This window comes from Schistocerca piceifrons, chromosome 8 (genome assembly GCF_021461385.2).
Source record: "Schistocerca piceifrons isolate TAMUIC-IGC-003096 chromosome 8, iqSchPice1.1, whole genome shotgun sequence".
Lineage (NCBI taxonomy): Eukaryota > Metazoa > Arthropoda > Insecta > Orthoptera > Acrididae > Schistocerca > Schistocerca piceifrons.
The window spans coordinates 386770527-386778303 of NC_060145.1; the positions used below are offsets into that span (position 1 = coordinate 386770527).

Below are 7777 nucleotides of genomic sequence, written 5' to 3' on the forward strand. Positions count from 1 at the left end.
CTGCCTGCGTGTCGTTGTACTCCCGTGGCCAGCAAGATATTCAGATCTAATCCCGATAAAACCAGCTCGGTCGTCATCTCAGTCTGGGTGCCAATATACAGGACATAAAGGGCCTGTTCTCATCGTCGAGTTCAATGTAAAACTGACTCGAATTTGTTCTCACTGAAATAACATTACATACCCTCTCAGCTCCTGAAGTTCCATTTCGTTTCGTCTTCCCATTCTGAGTGCTTCAGTTCTTTTGTCTGGCAGTGCATATTTCTGGTTTGTCTATCGAAGGGCGACCCTCGAGTCTCTCGTACAGCTTGAAATACGCGATCTTTATTTTACGTTCTTCAAGCCGAGTTAAGTCTCAGTTCTTTAATCAACAACCATTATCCGTGTAGTTCCTGGTGAGGCTTCGTTGAACGCATTTTCGTCGTATTCTACGATTGGTGTTAGGCAATAGCTAACAAGTATCGTTTCTATAGTAGGGAATCTCTTTTCTCTGAGATATACTCGCTGCTCGAGGACAATGCAAATGCTGTTGAATGGGGGGTATTACACTTCGAGCTGCAGAGCCACAAATGCAATAAATAAAATACGCGTGCTTTCGATAAAAGCTTCGTGTTTTGATTATTCCGTGTGCTTGGAATACAGTCTCCTGGACACACGCAAATCGTGGATAGAATCAAATTACCAAAATTCATTGTCTGTCAGTTTTTAGCGGTAATATTGGTTCCAGAAGATTTGCTGTCAGCCGTACGTGATGGATAGTCTCACACATTAATAAAGAGCGGGAAGCTTAAACAAGTATTTCCAAATTGGCGGCGTACCAGCCTACGTCAAATGCGTCTTAATGGACATATCCATGACCAATATCAACGCATTCGGTAGGAACAGGGTTGTATTCCATACTCCGGACATTCAGGTTAACTTTTTCCAAGGTTCCATTGGTAAGGTCATGGTTTTTTTTTTCCTGGCCCAACATGAGCTTGTACTATAACTACATCGTCGACAACAGGATGCTTATTACTGATTTTCTTTGCCCCTTTTTTACTTTTTCGTGCAACTTCGTTGTGTTCCACGCACAAAAAAGTGTAGTTTCGCTGCTGAGGTTGACAGTTGATGGTGCAGTTTGCTGTTAGCCCCAAGCTTTCGGACTTTGCCGACCGAGAACTAGCGATTTGAGATTTATAAGAGATGTATTTCGTTTCTCTTTAGGCCTACATAACGAAATGGATAAACTACAGCACAAGAAGATGTTAAAAATACTGTTAACGTTATAAATAACTGTTTGGAAATCTTACTTCTCAAAATTAATTCTTTTAAATTATAAGCGCGTTTTCTTACGTTATTAGCTCCACACAGGGGCGACGGCTGTCAACAGCTGACCTGTGTAGATAACACCTGCATGCGCGAATCGCAGCGATGGATCGCAAATCGCTCATAATTCCCAAGTAATCGATGAATTGCCCATGACTAGCAATACGGCTAGCTGTTACGGGTTTGTCTAGGCCGCAAACCGTCAGGATTTCTGCATAACCGTCCCGCAACAGTAGTTGTAATCTCGCATTGGAATAATTAATAAAACAGTTTCGCAAATCTTCTAATGCGTCCCGCATTCCTATAGTAGTTAGATTCCATGTCTACGTGCACTAATCCGATCTACATGTGGACGCACTTCGAGGTACGCGTCACTTTTACGAAATATTGAGACGGAGTGCAATAGTTTCGCGGTGGAAGTGCAAGGGAAAGAGAGAGAGACTTATAGGACTATTTGTGACGATCAACAAGCGCTAGTAATGGCACCTGTTATGGTTTTAAATTAGTGCGCGCGGCAACAACAACATTAACTTGTATTTGTCTGTTTCGCACATTTCGCTGAATCATTTGTTTTACTTACCAATGCTGTCAACCGAGAAAAAAGTTCCCGTTTTTGAGAAAGTTTTAACATCTTTTGAAGTACGATAAAATACATGCCGTTGCTCACGGCAGCAGACATGGTATATAAAAGCGTTTAACATCTGACCAGCATAAAAAGCGCTAACCGCCTAATGTACGTCGTCATCACAGTCAATTTACTTCTGTTAACAAAAATACTGCGATGAAGAAACAGAAATAATCATCTTGTGGATATTGCAGTTCTTTTTTCCGTGCCTGCTAAGAAATACTGGAGGGGAATTCGGGCTTACGCAAGACACCAGTTTACAGTTTTGTTTTCACCCTGACGTAGCACGTGAAATCGCGCAAGATCGCTGGCCTCCCTAACGAAACATAACAATATGCGTGTGTAACGACAACAGCAAAATATGGGCTGATGAACTGCACTTCTGCTGACCGCACTGTAGCAACCCTTTTTCCATAGTACATTTTCACGAGACAATTTTGTTCAAAATACTGGTTGGAATTGAATGCTGAACGCTATTTCAAGTACAGCATTAGAAATAGGTATTGACATCAGCAATAATGCAAATGGAGCTAACTCTTTGAAAATTAAACAGCCTCTACCAATTATATAGCGAAACTGTTGGCCAAAATTTGTACGAACTTGTCAAAACATGGTGTCCATAAAATCGAGCCCAGTGAGATTGATCAGTGGAGTTATACTGATTGTCAATAATACTCATATCATTGCGCTAATATGAAACTTCCTGGCAGAGTGAAAATCTCATTCTGGAAACATCCCCCAGGCTGTGGCTAAGCCATGTCTCCGCAATGTCCTTCCTTTCTTTCAGGAGTGTATTTCTGCAAGGTTCACAGGAGAGCTTCTGTAAAGTTTGGAAGGTAGGAGACGAGATACTGGCGGAAGTAAAGCTGTGAGTACCGGGCGTGAGTAGTGCTTCGGTAGCTCAGATGGTAGAGCACTTGCCCGCGAAAGGCATAGGTCCCGTTCGAGTCTCGGTCGGGCACACAGTTTTAAACTGCCAGGAAGTTTCATATAAGCGCACACTCCGCTGCAGAGTGAAAATCTCATTCTGGCTACTTATGAATGACATATCTCTGAAATTCACTTCTTGGGACAGACATATCTTAGAACTGGAACACTGGAGTTTCTAAAAATGATCAAGTTTGTGGGCACCCTTTTTAGGAGCTGGTAAATTAATATCTTAATGTACCGCTACCCTCTGAACTGCAAATGAAACAACTTAGTCTCTTCGAATTTAATTTTTGACAAGACGCGATAACATTCTGAACATAGGTCAATGTCTTTGTTATTTAGGTATGATTAACATTATAGGCTTGCCCAATTTCAACATTTGTGTGTTGAAAAATTAGATTTACTTCATTTACCTTAAAAAGAATGGATTTCAAAAATGTTAAATATATGTAGTCGATATCATCTTGCAACATCTCAGTTAGTGTCTTTGCCATAAATTATTATTCTTTATCTTCCACATCATGAAAACGCACTTTTAGTTCTTCATGGTGTTATAATATTGTGTTTACTACTACATTATATCCACTCAGCCACTTGGTTGTGCTTGGCTATGCAAAACTGTGAAATGTTTTCTCGTTGTTATTGAGAATTTTAAATAACATCTGGTATTCTAGTTTCCGTAATGGACCGGAAGGTAACTAATTAAAATTCGCCTACCCATGGAATCTACGGTTGCAGTGAACGCTTCACATGGATGTGATGCGGCATTGTCAGTTGAATGACAAAATTAATTGAATTCTAACATTATCTTTTCTGAACAGAACAAAAACTGAATTCCGTACCCTACATAAATTGCTACCACTGCCCGTTCCCACCCCTACCATTTTATTTACACCCAATGACAACTTTTGCAGTACATCTGAAGTACTCCATACAAAATCACTGCCGTTGCTTTCTCAACCTCTAGTAAAACAAAAAAGTCTACAGCTATTGTCCCGTTGACCTTGCTGTAATATCTCACACAAATACAAAGATATTTTATGACCCCCACATCGGTGCTCCCGTCAGTAATGAATGAATAGCATTCGATACCAATGGCATGCAATGAAGCATCATGTAAATATAGTGCAATAACTTGTTTGGTGAGGGCATATCATTTTCTTCCGTGAATTCTCACAGTGATTCCTTTCGTAACCTTGTTTATTAACACGGTTTTCCATCGACGAGTCATTGCTACATGAACAACTTCCATTGCCGTTTCTCTTTCCTGGCATCATTAACGACTTGTACAATATTATTTAATGTGTGCTGTTTCTTATGGGGGTACCGACTTTTCATTTTTGTGACAAAGAGATTTCCCGGTTGCTTGCTTCAGCAGATCCGTTTTGTGGCCAAGTAGATATTTCCTACTAACTCTGTAACAGACTTCTTTGAAGCTGTGGGAATCTTTCGTACAGTCAGTGAGTCAGCATACGATACAATAATATATATATTATAGCCGAAATTAATGTTTAGTAATATAATCGTTCAGTTTAGCTATAATTATGTAAGGACGCACCGCAATTAGAGAATTAATGAAAAATGTAGGTACCTTATACCTTTCGCCCGGTACTCTGCTTCCCATTCACGGCTTCTTTTCTAAGATTCATTGTTGCGCGGTCTCGGAAGTGCGCTAATCAGAATTCACACTCCACAATTTCTTCTCTACATGAGGACCTGCAACTGTTAACTGTTGGGTTAGCTCAGTAACAATAGGCAGCGACAGCGAGGACTCTGATTGATCGTTATTGCACCATGAAATAATGCAAGAACTGCGCCAGTAAGTACCATTGCTTTGGTAGCACCGTGTCAGGTTTTGTTGCGTCATGAACTAATACAACAGCACCCACGAGAACGGCAGGGAAATTATCTATGTTTAGCCAGTTTCGCTGACAATGATGTCCCCAGAGAAAATGTTTTCATTAGTTTTATTTGCATTCAAGCAAAAGAAAAGAGCCATTAAGTTGTCAACTAATTCTATCACGAGCCAAATTTAATCGCCAGTCGCCTGAAAGTTAGAATGGCTATCCTAGAGAAAAAGACAGTCAAGAATTCGAAAAATCGCCACACCTGGTAATTATGCAGATTGGAGGCAATATTTCTGTACTGATTTCCATCTCGTGTGCGGGACTCGTCACAAACAACAGAACATCAATTGTTGAAGATCTCGCGCGTTGCAAAAAGCGTTACGTTTCGACGGAGCACTCGCCAATGTTTACTTCGCTTTGCTAAAATGAGGTAACGTGTGCTTTCCTTGCAATATACGCCATTTATTACTTTTAGAAAGTTGTAATACTTTCGATTATTTATGTAACAGTAAGGCGTATTGTACGACTTCTCTCTCTCTCTCTCTCTCTCTCTCTCTCTCTCTCTCTCACACACACACACACACACACACACACACACACACACACACACACACAAATGATTAGAAAGTGCCGAAATGATTCTCTGTGAAGGGCGCTAAAATTGAATGATTTCTCTTTAATAGGTGTTTTTGAAGAGAATTGTGCTAGTCAATTACGTTGTTGTTGTTGTTGTCTTCAGTCCTGAGACTGGCTTGGTGCAGCTCTCCATGCTACCCTATCCTGTGCAAGCTTATTCATCTCCCAGTACTAACTGCATCCTACATCCTTCTGAATGCGCTTAGTGTATTCATCTCTTGGTCTCCCTCTACGATTTTTACCCTCCATGCTGCTCTCCAATGCTAAATTTGTGATCTCTTGATGCTTCAGAACATGTCCTACCAACCGGTCCCTTCTTGTCAAGTTGTGCCACAAATTTCTCTTCTCCCCAATTCTATTCAATATCTCCTCATTAGTTATGTGATCTACCCATCTTATCTTCACCGTTCTTCTGTACGTTAGCATGTACGAAAAAGCGACTGGTACTGCACTTCTATGGCATTTGAATACCCTGGTTAATTGTTATCACTGTAACATACTAGCAAATGAAAACCTTCATTGTGTTCACCTAGTCATAGCGCCTAATGAAGACACACTGGACACTTGAAAGGAATATAACAATCACTGATGATGACTCACACGCGTAGGCGAAACATTTCCGGTTATAAATAAAAGACATTCAATTGCAAAAGACGCACATTATTTGTTTCTATCTACATGATAAACCTAACCGACGTTAATCGTCCAAAGAGATCAATTTTTTCCTGCCATTTATCAAAAGCTACATTCTTTTAACATGCGCTTTACATACCATTCTGACATTTAATCGCTTAGATTCCGTCTGATTGACTGCATTAACGTTTTTTGTGGTGCATTCACGGTGCTCTTGTGCACTTCTTTATCGTACTACATAGCCCTTAAAACGTATTCATGAGAACAATCTGTTGGTTTCTGGCGGTACAGAAAATCTTTTCCGTTATAGTAGCCTATAATTTAAGGGCTCTGATGATACATAGATCAGCTGTCATATGGTTATAGTTTTAGAAACAATAATTAACGTATCTTCTGCCGAATCTAAAACAAACATTGCTCGTTTGTAAATATTTTGCTGTGTGAGTGTAACATCAAACGGTATCCTCAGGGACGCTGCTTCAGTTTTGCACAACAGCTCTAATAGTTACCCCTGTTTCTAATTACATGATGACGCTTATTTTCTAGGTTTTATTGCGACATGTGAATAATTAAATTCGTGCTACTTGCTAAGTAATATTATCACCAGAGAAAAATACTTAATTTATACAGATGACGGCTGTGTTAATGAACAAGTCTTATCACTTGAAAACAACGAAGGTCATTAGATTGACAGACACAGATCTAAGGCCTACGTTTAATGCAGAATGAATTCACACAAACAAGTTGTGAAAGTTTTCGCTTTTAGTTGGGTCCGCTGCGTCAGATTTGAATTTGAGTTTACCTGTTTAATTTATTCTTTACTATAATACTAAGAGATATGTAATATTTGTGTTATGTTTTATAAGTAGATTTAACGGCAATACTGCAGTTTATGATTTCACCTAATAACTTGAAAGTATTGCTTCAATATTAGGGTCAAGATCGATATTTCAATTTGTATTTGGTCGTTTTTCGAAGAAGTATGTTTCCTTTACGTCTGCGAAAACACAAAAATTGATTTTAAAATTACCAAATGGTTATAAACTTGGGTACGATTCGAATAGGTATCCTCCCATGTGGTCTAGTGGCTAGGATAGCTGGCTTTCACCCAGCAGGCCCGGGTTCGATTCCCGGCATGGGAAATTATTTTTACCATTCCCAGTCATCAGCATTACAGGCCTACGTCACTATAATAAACTATTTTGTAATTTTGTTGTAGCTATTTCCACTCAGTGCGGCTCTCGCAGCCGAGCAAAGCAGACGTGCAGTGTGTGTGCTCTCCGCCGTCAGTGCGGGCCCGCGCGCCTTGGTTTACTTTCTTCGGCTGACACTAACGTGACGCCGTAGCACTACAAGACCATGGCAAACCAATACAGAAAATTCACATTTCGGAACGACTTTACCCGACCAAAGGCGCTCGAAGTCGAACGCTTTTTAAAAGAGGAAGCCATGATCCCGGCTGCCGACATTGTCGGCATTCACTTTTCGATCGTCAGTAGCACGGTCTATGTAAAACTCAGAAACGAAGCTACAAGCGAGAAAGTGCTTCGTAGGACGAAACAAGAACTCCGCTTCTGCCACTCAAACGGAAATGTTGGCAACGTCGGCCAGGCCGCAATGGGACTGCGGACTATACGCATATTCGAACTTCCATTTGAACTCCCTGCGGCAGACGTGGTGGCGGCGCTCCGCCCCTACGGCACGGTACACGAACACGTGGCTGAGAAATGGACCCAGTTTAAAACGTATCCAGTGCTCAATGGAGTACGCCAAGTGCGCATTGACCTCCAACGACACTGTC

The 7777-nt window shown here is 40.7% G+C and overlaps 1 non-coding gene across 1 annotated transcript; it reads left to right on the top strand.

Annotated features, from left to right (window-relative positions):
- Positions 1–7046: 7046 nt before the first annotated feature.
- Positions 7047–7118, top strand: Trnae-uuc. Its single transcript has one exon. It is a non-coding gene; the product is annotated as a tRNA-Glu (tRNA).
- Positions 7119–7777: the final 659 nt, after the last annotated feature.